General features: G+C 44.0%; 1 protein-coding gene across 3 annotated transcripts in view; it reads right to left on the bottom strand.

Moving 5' to 3' along the window:
• The window catches only part of LOC120046325 (ankyrin repeat domain-containing protein 11-like), a 137,310-nt gene that overhangs the window by 97,066 nt on the left and 20,884 nt on the right, over positions 1–19,360 (bottom strand). For all 3 annotated transcript variants that reach the window (XM_038991468.1, XM_038991486.1, XM_038991477.1), the window contains exon 2: positions 10,299–10,376. The gene's annotated coding sequence lies outside the window, so the exon portion shown is untranslated. The remainder of the gene's footprint in view (positions 1–10,298; positions 10,377–19,360) is intronic.

Below are 19,360 nucleotides of genomic sequence, written 5' to 3'. Positions count from 1 at the left end.
GTTCAAAGTCAAACCGAGGCTCTCTTCCTCTTCCTGCCTATAAATGGGCAATGAACGTAAGAGTCTACGTACACTTCATACACCTTCCTCTGGGTGTAAAGAAGGCTGTGAGAGAAGAAAGGAGGTGATTATCTCGATCTGGGATGGAATAAACCCTCTTGGAATGACGTGTACCCAATTTCCGGTACTCTGAAGGACGCAATTTGGACAGTGGGGTTGCCTTTTGTTTTGCTGACGTTATAGGCGAATATTATTTCCGGCTTTGATTTTATTTGATACATGTCACCATATCATCGTAACGTATGTTTTTTCAATATAGTTTCATCAGATTATTGAAATTTTTTCGGGAGTTTTACCGTGTTCCGTTCTCTTCCGTTTGTTTACATGGAGAGATCCGTGCAACCCGGCTAGCGCGCTTGCTAAATGGAGAGAGAAAGTTGCCATTCTGAATCCAAACAACGACTCATCTGGACAAAGGACACCTTGTTCAACATTCTGATGAAAGATCAGCAAAAGTAAGACCCAATTTATGATGTTATTTCATATATCTGTCGTAGTCGCCGGCGCCCAAGTGTTTCTATTGTGCTAAGCTAAGCTAATATAACGCTACATTTTGTTTTCGCTGTAAAACACTTAATAAATCGGAAATATTGTCTGGCATCACAAGATGCCTGTCTTTCATTTACTGTACACTATGTATTTTTCAGAAATGTTTTATGATGAGTAATTAGGTATTTGACGTTGGTGTCTGTAAATATTATGGCTGCTTTCGGTGCAATTTCTGATTGTAGCTGAAATGTAAACTATGATTTATACCTGAAATATGCAAATTTTTCGAACAAAACATATGCTATACAATAAATATGTTATCAGACTGTCATCTGATGAGGTTGTTTCTTGGTTAGTGGCTATTTATATCTTTATTTGGCCGAATTTGTGATAGCTACTGATGGAGTAAGAATAGTGGTGTCTTTTGCTAACGTGGTTAGCTAATAGATTTACATATTGTGTCTTCCCTGTAAAACATTTTAAAAATCGGACATGTTGGCTTGATTCACAAGATGTGCACCTTTCATCTGGTGTCTTGGACTTGTTAATGTGTGAAAGTTAAATATTTAAAAAAAATATCTTTTGAATTTCGCGCCCTGCACTTGAGCTGGATGTTGTCATAAGTGTACCGGTGTCGGGCTGCAGCCCAAACAGGTTAAAGTAATGCCCCTGAACTCTCGTGCATATTCTGCATTATGCAATGATATGGGCAGCGACCATGTAACGCTTTTACAACATACAAAAGTGCGCTGGTTATCAAGGGGCAAAGTATTGACAGATTTTTTTTTAAATTGAGAGACAAGCTAAAAAATGTTCTTTACTGACCATACTTTTCACTTGTCTGACCGCTTGCATGATGACGAGTTTCTCACACGACTGGCCTATCTGGGTGATGTTTTTTCTCGCCTGAATGATCTGAATCTATGACTACAGGGACTCTCAGTAGCTAGGCTAACTGATTTGAGGGGGTCAGAAGCCACTGCCAGATTTCTGGTTTGGGCTGCGCTCAGGGTGTCCGGCCTTGGCAAATTGCGCTGTTAAGACACTGATGCCCTTTGCAACCACGTACCTATGTGAGAGTGGATTCTCGGCCCTCACTTGCATGAAAACTAAATACAGGCACAGACTCTGTGTGGAAAATGACTGAGACTCTCTCCAATACAACCCAACATTTCAGAGTTATGTGCATCCTTTCAAGCACACCCTTCTCATTAATCTGTGGTGAGTTATTCACAATTTTCGATGAACAAGTAAGGTTTTATATGTAAGATGGCTAAATAAAGAGCAAAATTATTGATGATGATTATTATGATAATTATTATTATTATTAGTGCCCTGGTCCTATAAGAGCTCTTTGTCACTTCCCACGAGCCGGGTTGTGACAAACTCACACTCCTTCTTATGTTAAATAAATGTAATAAATGAGCGTTTGTGTGGCAGGCTTACAATGATGGCAAAAACAACATTTGAGAGTGCGCTGACCCTGGTGCTAGAGGGGGCACACAACTGGAGGTTGAATGTTTGAAGGGGTACGAGACTATAAAAAGTTTGGGAACCACAGTGTTAGAAAAACTCAAGAGTCCATGCAGGTAGGCCGGGTAACCCTTTGATTAGCTATTCAGTAGCCTTGTTTAGCAGTCCTATGGCTTGGGGTAGAAGCTGTTCGGGTCCTGTTGGTTTCAGACTTGGTACACTGGTACTGCTTGCCGTGCGGTAGCAGAGAGAACACTATGGCCTGGGTGGCTGGAGTGCAGAATTGGTCATGAACCCGTAAGACGGCTGCTATCCACTTCAGCCACGTCATGATGTAACAGGATGCTGACGAGAGACCGGTCCAGCTGCTGAACTATAGGTTGTTCAGTCAGAAACACTGCTAGTACCCACTGTGTTTGCGTAAGGCTTCACCACTCTGTGACAACAAGCATGCGGCTCAGTAACCAGCATGAGACAACAGTGATTTGGCACAACACCAAACAAACCTCAACCACAAAAGAAGCCATAGGATTTCACTAAGAGAGCATATCAGTTAAATCAAATTGTATTGGTCACATACACGTGACTAGCAGATGTTATTGGGGGTGTAGCGAAATGCTTGTGTTTCCAGCTCCGACAGTACAGTAATATCTAACAAACAGTTAGCCTAGCTACTGAACAGTTCCATTCATTCAGACAACATTAAAACGTGCTGTTCCCTCCCTGTATCAACGAGACGACACAAAACCACTGATTGGCCAGGGTTCCAATCAGTTGATTGAAAAAAAAGGGGAAAGTAATTTCACAGTTCCAACCAAGCCAAGGGACCAAATGACAGGTGTACTAGACTAGAGGGAGCTCATTTGATGGTGACGTAACAGTCTTCTGCTGTAGCCAACACACAGGGAACCATGGAGGGCACCTGTAGAAAAATAATCACATGAGACAGAGAGCTCAGAGCAGCCCAGGATTGGTTAATACGACAATCAACAACCTTTATGCAACCAGCAGCAGGACAGGGTCAATGACCATCCAATGACTCAATTTCTTGTTTTGAATTATCACAGCAAGCAAAGGTCACCCCCTCTGTCAAGGGGGGAGAGAGGCATGCAGACATACAGTGGGCTGGTGAACAAGGTCACACCATCCCAGGAGTGGTATTGGCTTACTACCAAGCCAGGGCTACTTGAAACCAAGGTCACAGTGCTCTGGCTGCTGGAGTGACAGCGGACTGAACCGAAAATCTGGAAGCAGGATTGGGTTGCCACTGCCTGCCAGTGGGCTGGGCTGCCGTGCTACAGTTCTGTCCGACCAGGCCCGAGCACTTTGCTCCAGGCTCCCCTGAGAGGTGGGCTGGGTGGGGAGCACAGGGCATTCAGATTACTGGAAGAAGAAAAAACATTCACTGCAGAGTTTCCTGAAATCAGATCCCGCCTGACATAAATCAGAAACGGAGCCATTATGGCTGCCATTATGGTGAGAAACCAGAGACGAGGGAACAAGCTACTCCACTCATTCAACCTTTAATAAGTGGCTCCCTAAAATAGGCCCGTCTACTACCAGAGCACTCGGATAGAGCAGGAGAGGAGGCTGTGTGTGCATTTAATACAAACTCAATACATTCCATTCACCACCACAAGGGTATAGCTTACCATGACGCTGTCAGGCTCTCGCCAGCACAGCCCAGGCCCAATGCTGCCCTGTGTTGTTCAGCAGGCCCAGGCCCCATCACTGTGTCTGTCTCTGCCTCAGCTTCTCCTCTCCCACTCAACACTACATTAGCCTACTAATCTCCAGCCCCGTGCAAACAGCTCAGTCATCATGATCCAGAGAGAAGAGAGGGGGAGGGAGAGACCTGGCAGCAGTCAGGGGAAAAACCACAGCGTCACTCGGGGATGGGGGAAGGACAGGGAAGAGGATAATGGTTGTTGTGGCTCCTCTTTCTACCATCTTGCCCGCTCGCTTACTTCACTGATTTCCACAGACACAATCATCTCAGAAATTGTACACAACAGCTGCAAGTGAAATAGTAAGAAAAGTAATGCTATCGAAGCAAATCGTTGCGGCAATGTTTAGAAATATTTATTGATCATGTTCTATAGATCTTAAAATATGATTCTCTATTTTCTCCATTATTAATTTTAATATTGAGTACTCAAATCACACAGACATTGACAGTCAAGTCAGAAATAGCTGAAAAGCCTAGTGTTGTGGATTGAGAAGTAGACTTGCTGCCCAGAGGTTGGGCTGACCAGTCTGGTGACATTGACAAATTGTATTTTTTATTTAACCTTCATTTAACAATGCAAGTCAGTTAAGAACACATTTTTATTTACAACGACAGCCTACTGGGGAACAGTGGGTTAAACTGCCTTGTTCAGCGTCAGAACGACAGATTTTTACCTTGTCAGCTCAGGGATTCGATCCCAGTTACTGGCCCAACGCTCTAACCACTAGGCTACCTGCCGCCCCGCCCCAGAAAGGGAGACACAAAGGTAAGGCAGAAATAACCAATTCATCTGCACTAAGTCCCATCACTCATATTAAACTGTCCTTCCCCGTAAATACAACACTAACAAAGTGCAGAAGAGCACTGTGGTGTAGGCCTATTCACAGTAAGGCTGCTGAGCTGACACAATACTCCTCCAGTCAGATAAAGGGGAAAAAATCCATTCCTTCCATATTTCCAACACATTACATTAGAAAGAATCCAATTACAGCTTGCAGATTGAGCTGAAAGGGTCAGATAAAGAAATAATGTACAGTGTCTCCATGTTCCTTAACTTCTTTGGGGTAGGGGGCAGTATTTTCACGTCCGGATGAAAAGCATGCCCAGAGTAAACGGCCTGCTACAAAGCCATAAAAGATAGAATATGCATATTATTAGTATATTTGGATAGAAAACACTCTGAAGTCTCTAAAACTGTTTGAATGATGTCTGTGAGTATAACAGAACTCATCAGGCAGGCAAAAACCTGAGAAAAAATCCAACCAGGAAGTGAGAAATCTGAGGTTGGTCGATTTTCAACTCAGCTCCTATTGAAGATACTGTGGGATATTGGTAATGTTGCACTTCCTAAGGCTTCCACTAGATGTCAACAGTCATTAGAACCTTGTCTGATGCCTCTACTGTTTAGTGGGGCCGAAGGAGAGAGGAATGAGTCAGGTCTGCCATGAAGTGACCATGCGCGTTCACGTGAGAGCGAGCTCTGTTCCATCGCAATTCTGAAGACACAGGAAAACTCCGGTTGGAACATTATTGAAGAATTATGTTAAAAACATCCTAAAGATTGATTCAATACTTCGTTTGTCATGTCTTTACGGACTGTAATATAACTTTGTTAACTTTTCGTCCATACTTTCCGCTGGACCTGGCCGCGCGTCGTGAGTTTGGAAAGTGTACTGAACGCTAGAACAACAAGGAGGAATTTGGCCATAAATGATGGACATTATTGAACAAAACGAACAATTATTGTGGAACTGGGATACCTGGGAGTGCATTCTGACGAAGATCATCAAAGGTAAGTGAATGTTTATATTGTTACTTCTGACTTCTGTTGACTGGATAATATGGCGGCTATATTTGTGTCTTGATTGGGCTCTGAGCGCCGACTCAGATTATTGCACGGTTTGCTTTTTTCGTAAAGCCTTTTAGAAATCTGACACAGCGGTTGCATTAAGGAGAAGTGCATCTAAAATTCCATGCATAACATTTGTATTTTTTAGCAATGTTTATTATGAGTATTCCTGTAAATTGATGTGGCTCTCTGCAAAATCAAAGGATGTTTTGTGACTTCTGAACGTAAGGCGCCAATGTAAACTCATATTTTTGGATATAAATATGAACTTTACCGAACAAAACATACATGTATTGTGTAACATGAAGTCCTATGAATGTCATCTGATGAAGATCAAAGGTTAGTGATTCATTTTATCTATATTTCTGCTTTTTGTGAATCCTCTCTTTGGCTGGAAAAATGGCTGTGTTATTCTGTGAATAGGCACTCACCTAACATAATCGTTTGGTTTGCTTTCGTCTTAAAGCTTTTTTGAAATCGGACACTGTGGCTGGATTTACAACAAGTGTATCTTTAAAATGGTGTAAAATACATGTATGTTTGAGGAATTTTAATTATGGGATTTCTGTTGTTTTGAATTCGGCGCCCTGCACTTTCACTGGCTGTTGAAGAGGTGAGATGCTAACGTCTCACGTACCCTAGAGAGGTTAAATCACCCAGCCAGAGTTCTAAACACCCTAGCAAACAGGCAGAAACACAGGCTGCCAGGACACGCTGTGGGAGGGCCCCTTTAACTCACATTAGAACAAACACTATCATTTGTTCCACTGGGTTTTGTGGTTCATGCCCCCCCCCCCCGTCAGATTTAGAGAGGCCCAGAAAGGGAGACACTGGGTGCCTGGCGGATACATAGCACTGTTCAGAGGGTATTGTACTGGAGGGAGAGAGGCAGAGGGACAGGGAACAGGCTAAGGACCAGTCACTCTGGTCTCTTGGACCCTGATTGAACAGAATCCCATGAAGCCATTGTCTAGTCTTGTCCAATGCATTGTCATATCTTTTAGTTAAAGGCACACAGAAGCCCGTAAAGAGGCTACTGATATTCCCAGCGCCAAGCCAAAGCCCAGCTCTAAAAATTAAACTTAAGATCTAAACACACTTTGTGGACGGACGACTCACTGATGGGAACTTGGCTTTGGAGAAGGGGAGGTATAACATTTAAAGACATTCTGTCCCATCTTCAAAAACAGCCAGCCAACTCCTCAGCATCCAGACACACACTACAAATATGACCATTTCAGAGTAGCACTGGCTATCTATCATCACAGCCAGTCGCCTCTCCTATGCAGTCAGTACGATGCTGTGGTGGGCGAGCTTGGTTCTGACCAAGTGTGTGGGAGTGGCGGGACAAACACTGGCCTGCCTGGCTGTCAGCAGCTCTGAGCCATACCCTTGAGCAGAGCATGAGAATCAACACTGACCTTCCAGCAGCACATTCTTTTCAAGCAGGCAGCATAACATCTCTTAATTAAAAAACAGATACGTCCTGTTCTCCGCTTTCTCCACACACAAACTGCATTCAAAGCACTGTTCTCTTTTGACACATTCAAGATTTAAATATTTTCCCTTCCCATCTCATCTCCCCACCACTTCCCTTTGAAACCACTTCATACCTTAGAGGAAAGTGACCTATAGTCAACACTTAAAAACAATATTCTATGTAGCCGGGGCGCTGTTTATCCTTTTCATTCTCACACCTACATGATAATTTCCAAAGCCCAGTGTGGTGCTAGGACCAACCTGCCATCAAAAACCATTTCAGTGGCAGAGTCGGACATGGCCCCCTGTACCTTCCTATTACTACGGCTACCTCCAACTCCTCTAGCAGCCATGGGGCTTCGCCATCTGCAAAGAGAAAACACACAATACAACGTTTCTGCCACCGCACACTTCCGAAATCCGCATTTATAGTTTTGTCCTGTGAGTAGACAGACCGAAAGACAGCTGGATGCTACGTACTGCCTAGCTACGGTGGGTATCTCCGATATGTGATGACTCCAAATCGTCATTACGGTCTGGCTAATGGAAAACGCAGGCATGTATCTTTCAACTAACCTGCATTTGGCTTTACTTTGTTCTCGAGACGGGAAAAATAGTATCGTATAAAACGCCTGTGTCCAGTTGCATGTGGTTCTACAAAAAACTGAGACAATTCTGAAATACATTAAATCCATGTTTTGCGCTGCCCAAGTAGGTTCCCCCAGCATCTTGGCAGGAAGTAGGATTGTCTATGTGCCTCGGCTAAGTGTAGCAGTAGATGACAGCACGTCACAGTTCGACCAAAACAAAGATCTACACATGCAAGAGGCATTTCTCACTCAATACAAAACATGGATTTAATATCTATCAGAATTGTCTCTGGTTTTTGTAACCACCTGCACATTTATAAAGATAGACCTTTTCCGGTTTCGAGGAACAAAGAAAGTGTCGGCAAGTGCAGCAGGTAAGTTGAAAAATACATGTAGGCGTTTTCCATCAGCCAGGCCGTAACGCTGATTGGAGTCGTCATATATTGGCGATACCCACCACAGCTACCAACATCCCTCCCTCTGCAGTGGGATATGAGAGAGAGAGAGAGAGCGAGCTAGTTGCCACTTCCTTTCAGGGTGTGTTTGAACTTGAGCCAAATCAGCAGCTGTGCTGATTAATGGAACAGTGACATCACACTCTTGGATATTATCTTAAAGAACGGTTCCTCCTCGGTGCTTAGCTCTAATGACTTGGAACAGAATGACAAGAAAAACCTTGGGCAAAGGCACCATTTTATCACCTACCAATCCTGCTCTTCACATTATGCAGCAAGCCTACTAAATGAACAAACCGCCAAACTTCTGCTCAAATAAGCTATAGAATCACGAGGCAGGGGCTTATCCCAGAGAACAATATAACCCCAACAATACAGGTCTGCAACCTAAGTGGTTTAATGGGGCACAATAGTCTAGTCAGAGGGGATAACCCCAAACAAGAACATTACAAACGAGAGAAAAACAATACATGACACGCCAACACCGCAAAAGGTTCAATCCTTTGAACGGTCCACAACCTCCTATATCACCTCATCATTCAACATGCGTACAAGATCACACCAAAGTTCCCGCTCCTTCTGCCTCGAGTTCACATTCCTCAGCTAAAGATATGAGTGAAATGCCAATTTGCAGGGTAATGATGCAGAGTTTCTCTCCTCCCTGGCCACAGAGCCATGCCTGTTTGGAGCACACAGACTCTTTCAATAGAGCATTAGCATGTGGCCTGCCAGGGGGAGAGGTAGGCGGGTGGGAGCTGGGTCTGGGGGAACAAAGCCCCTATAGTTGTCTCAAGCCAGGCTATGAGAGTTATGTAATATGACTGGCAGGGCCCACTTTCCTGTTCAGAGTGCTGCAGACTAATCCCATTGAAGAACAGGCCTACTTTGGAAAGGGGAGGAGGGAGAGAGAGAAAAAATAAACATGCTGGTAATGAGTAGAGGCAAAACGGTGCAGGGAGAACATTCACAGGAGAGAGACCCTTTCATCTGCACTACCATCCAACACAGCACAACTCCCAACCAGCAGATAACGCTGACAATAACATCAGCACCGCCGAGGGCTGGGAGCAGGCTAAACACAGAGAGACAGAGAGAGAGAGACAGGGAGTGGCAAAGAGAGAAAGGAGAGAGAGGGGGGGACAGCGCATGAAACAGAGGGAGAGAGAGGTACACAGTAATCCTACGTCTGTTTCTGCTAACCATTGGCAAAGTGGATGATGTAGAGCAGTTAAAAATAAAAATCTGATTCTGATTTACTCTACTGGTGCCTGGAAACCATGTGACTGGCATCACATGAGGAGAGGTGGGGGTGGGGAGGAGAGAAACGGTACTGGCAGCATAATGAGCTTTTTGATCAGTTTCCTTGGTTTCCACTGACGGTAAGCAGATACGGTATGATTTCAGAGGTAAACATCACCAGCTCCCGTTGCACAGAGTCTGGCTAAAGAGAAGGCTACAGGAGAACAAAACGAGAGTAGGGAGAGAACGAGAGGGGAGATCCATTGTACAGCCCCCATGCTGAAAGTCTGTGTGCTGGGGCTGTGCACCGTGGGGAAAAGGCTGGCGTCTCTTCAGAGGCGTGGGGCTGCCACTACTTACTGATCAAGCAGCACGGTCACATGAGCCGCATGCAGGAGAGGGACTCTTCATTAGTGACACTGAGCTCTACGGGAGCAGTGACCTAGTTTCCAAAGCAAGTTGCTCGCCACACAAACAGCCATGCATACACACCAAATCACACACACAAAAGCCCACACCAGCTAAAACACAGAACCCCTTTAACAAAGGGACAGGAAGGCAGGGCCTGGGCATGCACTAAGTCCTGCTCTTAATACACACATTCCAGTCGAGAGTGCAGGGCTTTAAACTGCCAGTTGGTACTAGCACTGCTCCTGTCTGTCTCTGTCTCAGTTCCACAGCAATCACTCTCTATACTGCCATATGAGTGTAGTTTACTTAGCATCTGTGATGGTTTGGCGAAAAATGGCCAGTCAAAACAACAAGACTGCTGGAGTACAGGAATACAGGCCTTAGAAAACAAACCCCTTTCTGTAAACAACATTCCCCAAAAAATGATACTGTGTGTTCAATCCTTCAGTACATCGTGACAAACACATGACCAAGAAACAGAGATGGCTCCAGAGACAACGTGGAGAGAACGTAGCAATACATACCGATTCCATGGCTGTCCGCGGATGGGTGACGTTAAAATCCTGCTTTAAAAGGGCTGCAGTAGAGAAGTCCAAAGAATCCTACAAAACAAAAGAAAACCGGAGAATTAGTTACCGAGATGCTGACTGGCGTTTCACATTCCTAATGAGATCTGGCGTAGGGAGTCATCTTCCCCCATTCAGGTTGTGCTATTCCCCCAACATTGTATGGCTTCCAGAAGAGGCTGGGCTTAGTGCAACCTTTCAAAGGTCAGCCTCACTATGCCAACCTCTCCTACCCCTGTGGACAGCCCCTCACAACCAACCCCACAGCCACAGCCCCTCAAACCCCCCCCCCCCCCCCCCCCCCAGCCAGCCCCACAACCCCCACCCCATCCACAGCCAGCCCCTCAACCTTTGCTTTGTCCCAACTCTGAGGGCAGGGGTTTATCAGGATTTGAACGATAGAGGGGCTTTTCAAAGGCCTTCACATGTGCCAACTAGGTTACATTCCTGTGTCGCTGTCACCTAGCCCCTCGCTCACAATTGTCCCATGGCAGTTGTTCAAATAACATTGAGTGTGTCCACTAGCACAAATGATAAGTTGACTCAAGAGGACCACACACCCCCACAGTTAGGCTCAGTGGTATTGTGGAAAAGTATATGTATAAAGGAGAGCGAATAACATGATTTCAATCTTAGAGGGCGTTATTAACCAAGAGTTTGTTTCTTTTCAGATATTAATTCAATATAAAACCGGCTTTCGCTTGGATCTTGTCCTCTTCCCTTCTAAAGAGAACAGGTGCAACGCTTACCAAATTTGTCAGACTGCCATTATACTGTGCGAGGCCATGAAAGCAAAATTGCATCCCATTAGTAGAGATGTTAACGGTTACATTGGTTAGCCAGTGAAAAAATATTTGCCCGGTCACATCCAGTCTATAGGTTCATTTGCATCATTTTGTGGAATTATATTGCAGCGGGTATTTTCGTTAGTCGTCATGCATCTTATTTATCACACGCGCAAAGCTTACAGAGCCTAGTTTGAGGAGCAGAATAGCCTATTGCCTGTCAGACAACGCAAGACGAGCTCCTCAAAAAGCTGGTACTGGAGTGCTTTTATAAGCAGTCATCGCACAACAAATATGCAATGTCACAACAACAAAAACTGTTTTAACAAATTCTAAAATGTTTTGATGGCCACGATTAAAAACAGCTAGTATTTCTCAATCTCAACTGGTAAATAAAGCACGCCCCCGAATCGCCATTTGAATGCATAGGCTATAAGTCAACGGTAGGCAGGCTGTCAGCGTGTCACCCACCGATATGCAATGTGAGCTGGAGGCTGCATAATTGTTTGAAACGTGAACAAACGTTACTTCAAAGTAGCCTAGCCAAAATCCAGCCAAAGAAAAGTGGAAGCAATTATTTTATAAAGACTTCCTGATGCCATTAACCAGCATTTCTCTGCTGTTTATTGGTTTTCATATCAACTTTATTTCGCTGTCCAGAACCCAAAGGCACAATCCTAGTCATATTAGCAACTCATCGTAGTTGTTGCTATTAGATTCCCCCTCTGTTTGAGATTTTCATCTGTCACATTCTTAACTCACATTTTTCAGCTCCGCTGGCATTAGGTGCTCTGTTTAGAACAGTGTTTCCAGCTCCGCTGTGTCACGAGAAGTTCTAACTGAACTCTTTTATATCTCTGTCTAATTCCTGAAGGTTGTAAATCCCCAGTTCAAAGAAATAGACAGTCTCAGCCTGCAATAGATCAATACTTTATTCAGAGAGCGCTCTGTCTTCAAAATGAGAACAATCTTTTTATAGCACACACACACAGAGTAGAAACTCCACTTCTCTTTAGGTGAGCTGTATTTTTCCACAACTCACATACATTGTTCATCGCACTTCTGCAACATGTTTCATCATCTTCTGCAAGCCATTTCTAACAGTTTTCTCCTCCCTAGCATGGGGAGGCCTCATTCCAGTTATTAGTTTCACCGTTATCACAAGTCGACAGTTCAGTTGTCCTTGAATGTCTCAACTATACCCTGCACATATTGCGAAATAGTAACACAATGGCCTAGTCTTAAAAAGTCTAGTCACACACATTATTGGATTATGACTCGAACACATTTCATACAATTATATGGTTTCAGGGTGGAATACTTTAGTCATTATCTTAAACATACAAATTCTTCTATCACGCTGGCATTAGGTGCTCTGTTTACAACAGTGTTTCCCACGAATGGCATTTTGGCAAATGTTTGAAAATGATCTTTTATTAACGGCTTCATTACCACAATTGCATGTTCAATAATAGGCTATATAGCCTTTTGACTGTAAGATAGAAGCATATTGTTGCATGCGTTCATTACTCTTAATGAAAAATGTCAGTTCCTTGTATGCATGCATAGCAATTTCTGTAGGTCACGTCTTTTTACTGTTTCAATAGTCATAGATTAAGAAAATATGTTACATCTGCAATCATTTTAATGTCTGTCAATCTTAGCAGCTAGAAATGGGACAGCAATAATCTCAAGTTAACATACCAACTGAAGTGACTGACGTGGATGACACTAGAGCCCAGGCCAAGGGCTGGAGGTGCCAGGGCAAAAAAGGCAGGCAGGCCAGATTAAAGGGGCCAGGCCTCACTGGGATGGATGGGGGGGGGGGGCTGGGTGATGTGTCTGGTAAAATCAGGGGATTGGACTAATCCAGAATGGAGAGTAGAGCACTCCCTCGTAATGGGGCTTGAATACAGGCTTGTAATCTTACTAAGAAAATCCCCTGACCACACAGTGACAAAGTACACTCCCTTTAAGCCGGGTCATGCTAAAACACACAAGACATCACTCATGGATAACACAGATCAGTCTCTGTCAGACCGACCCAGGGTAAGCTCTTGGTTGGGTAGACTATGGACATCTGAGGATATCATGCCAGGGTTAAATTCAACTTGACACTGAGTGAAATGTCGTATTTAGAATCCGTATGGAGCTTTAAATCCTGATTGAATATTTATTTTTTTACTCTGCGATAAACGCCAAACTCACTGATTTCCCTTTGTGCACTTATGAACAAATGAGCGAGACATGTTTCCTTTAAGTCACTGATAAGAGCCCCTACTACTAGCAAACACACTGCACATTAACAGTCTATTATCTGTCTATGGAGGATCTCTCTCCCTCTAGGGCTGGCCAGAGGTTTTCCTCCACTCGTAGGGTGCACACTATGTTGACCTTAAAAGGGAAACAGAGCCTGAGAAGCCAAGCTCCAGTGCTTTGCCGCAGCTCTCGGGGAGCTGGTTATTTTCCTCTTGAAAGAGGATGCTTCCACAATTATTCATACACTGGGAGGGATTACCAAAGACAGGAGTTCAGTTTCACCACAGGGCATGGGCCAGGCTCTGCAGACTTCATGCCAACATAGTTGAGACTGTTTAAGCTACCAGTCATAGCAAGGCGCCCAAGCCTGCACTTCTCAAACATCTCAAGCAGGATGACTCAGCCAAAAACACATGGCTCCTACCTTGTGGTAATGTGGTGGCCCCCTCATGCCCTCGGGGCAGGCACAAGACTCAACGAAAAGAGACAGCTATGTCTGTAGGCAGGGGGGCAGGGAAGACCAGGTATTTTAAGAACGCCAAAACAAGTTCATCCTGTGTCAGTATTTGAGGCTTCCTGTAAGTGTGTTTGCCCTGGCTATAGCGAGGCAGAAGTACACAAATGCTCTTGTGCAAATATCCATAGTCCCGTCTGGCAGAAGCAGCTGGGCAGGATGTGACATATGTTTGGCGCCTCGGCTCATGTGAAGACGGCAGAGACAGACTACTGTTTTTTTTTATTTATTTTTATACACACCCATGAGGTAATTTACTACTTGCTGACGTTGAGCTGGACTAGAAGTCACCCGTTCACACACAGAGGCAGTGCAGGGAGCTGCCAGTCAGTCCAATGTGTTCAGGAATTGTACATTTATGACTGGGGAAGTAGTAAAGTCTAACAGGACCAAACTGGACCTTTAATCTCTACCACATGGGGGGGACAGACTGCTGGGAGCACTGAGACGCCACCATAGGTTTGGCCATTCACAGTCAAACCCAGAAATCCTAGTTACTTAGACTTAACTGAAGGTTTGCAGGGCATGTGGGGAGCCTGGGCTATTTCTGGCCCATTTTAAGAGCCTCTTTGCAGGGGCAGTGAGGCTTGAGTGAGGCCTGTCTGCTGAGAGAAGAAGGGAGATGCTGAAGTTAGATTCATTTTCTTTCCCTTTTGGTTCTGTGCTGCAGCTCAGTGCCCCTCCAGGGTCTCCCACCAAAAAGAGTGTGTGTGTTTGGCCTACAGTGGCCACCCAGGCGCAACGTCTCCAGGTTACTACTCCAATTTATTTCTGTGTGGTAATAGACATGTTTAGCAGGGTTCTCTGGTGAATGAGACCGGTTCCCCAAAACCAGCCGTGTTTACACAACTTGTGTTGAGCCACACTGAGGCATTGACGTGCTCATTTGTAACGGCTGCATCTATCCTGGCTAATTAGGTTTGACTCAGCACAATGGGAGATTGAGAAGGCAGGCAAACAAGTAAAAACTGCCGATTGAGGCACAAAACCTGGCACAAAAGCGTCACAAAAATCCAGAGATACTAATCAGCATGGCTTTTAGGTGAGCCTACCAGAAAGACCAGGCTTAGAGAGCACAGTCAGCACACAACTAGCCTGTAGCTTCACATCCAAACACGCTACAGGACATAGGCCTACAAGTACTAGCTAGTTCTCTCCTTCTTGCTAACATCCCTGTTCTGCTCCTACAGGGGTAAGGTTTTATGATATGGCCAAGTTGATGAGAAGAAATACAAGTAAAGCAGGACATATAGGAGTTGACATAAACATACAAAAGGTCAGAGGTGAGAGTTCAAGCCTCCCCCTCCCTCAGGACAAATGTGTTCTTTCGCATGTTTGGCTATTTGAGGTGAAAATACTAAGACCGTCTTCTAAAACCAATCCCTACTAGATATGGAGTATTTCAACATCAACAGGGGAATGCCAAGTACTGGACTTTGTTCATGAGGAGTGGTGTGCACATATGTGCATGAGAAGGCAAGTCATACCTCTGACAAGTTTGAGAACCTGGCCAGTGTTGATTTCAACTACGGTCTCCATAGACTCATGAGTCCAGCTTTGAAGCCCAACGTCCAGGGTTTTGGAGTTGGGAGAGCAGTCATGGCCAATCCTAGGACCTAGCATCAACAACAGACAATGGTTGCCAGAGCTGCTCTGTTACAACCATACCACACTGTGTCCAGATAACTGCATGGAAATAAGACAGAAGGAACACACACAACGTTAAAACTCAGACCATCGATCTCAAACACAAAACAATTCCACATGCCATAGAGCCGTAGCTATTTAAAGTGTATATTTCCGGTGATTAGTCTATGTTGCAATGGTGATATGGCTGAAAACACTGGCTGTGTCTGCAGGAGAGGGGGGGAAATACTGGACACAAGAGTGTATACACATGCTATTCTGAAGCCAAAAGCTCAAAGCAAAGACTGGAAAATATGGAAAAGAGAGCCGAGCTACTGAGAGGAGAGGTCAGCCCCATTTGAGCTTTAGTAATATGGCTGGGGGGAGGGTAAAGTGAGTGGAGCTCGAAAAACAACAGGCTGGACTGTGTTGTTTCAGCCCGGGCTGCCACTGTGTGTCTGCGGCCTGGCCCGTGGCTTGTGCGAACATGCAGGCTTATGTGGGGCACCAGTGCATTGTGGGATTACGGAGGAGACGGGTGGTCTAATGGTCGCCTGAGGGCATGCACAGCCATCCTTTATCGTGCCTCTTTTGTTGCCCCCCCCCCCCCCCCCCCCCCCCTCTATTCTGCTCCCCAGGGCATTGGACTAGAGGAAGAGCCACCATTTTCACAATCTGGCCAGCTCCGTTTATCTGGGAAATCTGGACGATGAGGCAGACCCACCCCCTTTCCTTCTTTCCCTGTGTCCCTGGGATACAGAGCACCTCTCCAGTCCTCTCTGGCTGCCCTATCAGAGAACACATCTGACGGAGCTGACAGCAGCATGGGACTGGGCCACTAGCTCCGACCTTTATGTCTGAACACTGAACAAGCATCAGAGCAGACACGCACACAGGGGGACAGGGAGAGTCTGCACTGCTCACCTACAGAGCAGCATGCACACAGACAGCATTTCCCTTAGCGCCATTTTTTTGTGGGCGGGGCACCAAGCTGCTCAGGGTGGCGTTGTTATTCAACACTTGTTTGTAGAGTGCATTTTTTAAAATCTGTCCCAAAACACAAGTATTACTAAATAGAATACAGGAATAGACCTACTTTTGTGAATTATTCTTGAAAACAATATGTTAACTTTTTAGGGATAGAGGGCAGCATTTTCACTTTGGATGAATAGCGTTCCCAGAGTGAACTGCCTCCTACTCTGTCTAAGATGCTAATATATGCATATTATTATTACTATTGGATAAAAAACACTCTGAAGTTTCTAAAACTGTTTGAATGATATCTGAGTATAACAGAACTGATTTTGCAGGCAAAAACCTGAGGAAATCCAACCCGGACGTGCATTTTATTTGGAAAAATCCCTGTTTCATTGCCTGCCTAATCTCCATTTAAAGGGGTATCAACCAGATTCATTTTCCAATTGCTTCCTCAGGCTGTGAACAGGCTTTAGACATAGTTTCAAGCTTTTATTTTGAAAAATGAGCGAGATTTATCAAAACGCATCAGGTGTCCTTTGATTAGTTCCTGCGCGCGAAAGATGTAGCGCGACATTTTCTTTCTCTGTAGTATTGAATAGTTTACCGTCCGGTTGAAATATTATCGATTATGTATGTTAAAAACAACCTGAGGATTGATTATAAAAAACACGTTTGGCATGTTTCTACGAACATTACAGATACTTTTTGGAATTTTCGTCTGCCCTTCACGACCAGAACGAGCCTGTGGTTTTCTGAACATAACGCGCAAACCAAATGGACGTTTTTGGTTATAAAAAAATAATCTTTATCGAACAAAAATAACATTTATTGTGTAACTGGGAGTCTCGTGAGTGCAAACATCCAAAGATCAAAGGTAAGAGATTAATTTTATTGCTTTTCTGGCTTTCGTGACCAATCTACATGGCTGCTAGGTGTTCTTACTGTTTTGTCTAGTGATTGATAAACACAAACGATTGGATTGCTTTCGCTGTAAAGCATATTTTCAAAATCTGACACGATAGGTGGATTAACAACAAGCTACGCTGTGTTTTGGTATATTTTTGAATTTGGCGCTCTGCAATTCAGCGGTTGTTTACGAAAATGAACCCGTAAAAGGGATCCGTGCGCCAAGAATTAACCAAGTTACCAAAATAGCTGGAGTGTTGGGTACCAGGGAAGAATATTACACATTGATCTAAAAACAGCAGGAGCGGTATAAACCCAAACTGAAAACAATAATGAGACTAAATGGCAATTCAGGCTTCAGTTATTTAGATCAGTTGTGTTAATACTGTGAATGATTCACTAGACCAAACACACAACTAGCTCTTACAGTTTCACTTCAGAATTAGACGTTCAGCCATGTTTCTCAAACGTCAAATTTAGAAGTTGTTGCAAACGTCAAATTTCAAAGTGTAAGGTTAAGTTTAGGCATTAACTTCTTATGGCTGCAGGGGCAGTATTGAGTAGCTTGGATGAAAGGTGCACAGAGGTGCCCATAGTAAACTGCCTGCTCCTCAGTCCTAGTTGCTAATTTCTGCATATTATTATTCGTATTGGATAGAATACTCTGAAGTTGCTAAAACTGTTTGAATTATGTCTGTGAGTATAACAGAACTCATATGGCAGGTAAAAACCTGAGAAGTTCCACTTCCTGTTAGAATTCTTTCTGAGGTGGCAGATTTTCAACCAAGCTCTCATTGAAATTACAGCGAGATATTGATGAGTTTTCACTTCCTACGGCTTCCACTAGATGTCAACAGTCAATAGAACCTTGTCTGATGACTAATATGAAGGGGGGCCGAAGGAGACAGGAATGAGTAATCACTGCCACGAGCTGACCATGCTTTCACATGCGCCTTCACATGAGAACCTCCGTTCCACCGCTCTTCTGAAGTCAATCTAATTATCCGGTTGGAACGTTATTCAAGACGTATGTTAACAACATTCTAAAGATTGATTCAGTACATCGTTTGACATGTTTCTACTGACTGTTACGGAACTTTTGGACATTTCGTCACGTTATAGTGGATGCGCTTTGTGACTTTGGAATTGTTTACCGCTAACGCGCTAACCAAAGTAGCTAATTGGACATAAATAACTGACATTATCGAACAAATCAAGCATTTATTGCGGACCTGGGATTCCTAGGACTGCATTCTGATGAAGTTCAAAGGTCAGGAAACATTTATCATGTATTGTCTGGTTTCTGTTGACCAACATGGCGGCTAATTTGGCTATTGTTCTGAGCTCCGTCTCAGATTATTGCATGAGTTGCTTTTTCCGTAAAGTTTTTTTGAAATCTGACACAGCGGTTGCATTAAGGAGAGGTATATCTATAATTCCATGTGTATAACTTGTATTATCATCTACATTTATGACGAGTATTTCTGTTGAAACGATGTGGCTATGCAAAATCACTTGATGTTTTTGGAACTAGTGAATGTAACCTCAGATTTTTTGTTATAAATATGAACTTAAAAACATGCATGTATTGTGTAACATGAAGTCCTATGAGTGTCATCTGATGAAGATAATCAAAAGGTTAGTGATTCATTTTATCTCTATTTCTGCTTTTTGTGAAAGCTATCTTTTGCTGGAAAAATGGCTGTGCTTATTATGGTTTGGTGGTGACCTAACATAATCGTTTGTAGTCCCGGTAGCGGGATGCAGCCATAAGAAGTTAACTTAGATTTAAGGTTAGGCATGAACTCCAAATGGTTAAGGGTTAAGGTTTGGGATAGACTTAAAACTAAAATCTCAAAAACAACTTTCTATCGCTGGATTCGAACTTGCAAACTTTGGATTCAGAGGCAGATGCTTACATGCATCCGCCATCCCAGTCCACAATGACCTAG

Source organism: Salvelinus namaycush, chromosome 1, assembly GCF_016432855.1.
Source record: "Salvelinus namaycush isolate Seneca chromosome 1, SaNama_1.0, whole genome shotgun sequence".
In the NCBI taxonomy this organism is placed as follows: domain Eukaryota; kingdom Metazoa; phylum Chordata; class Actinopteri; order Salmoniformes; family Salmonidae; genus Salvelinus; species Salvelinus namaycush.
This window is presented reverse-complemented; position numbering and strand designations above follow the sequence as displayed.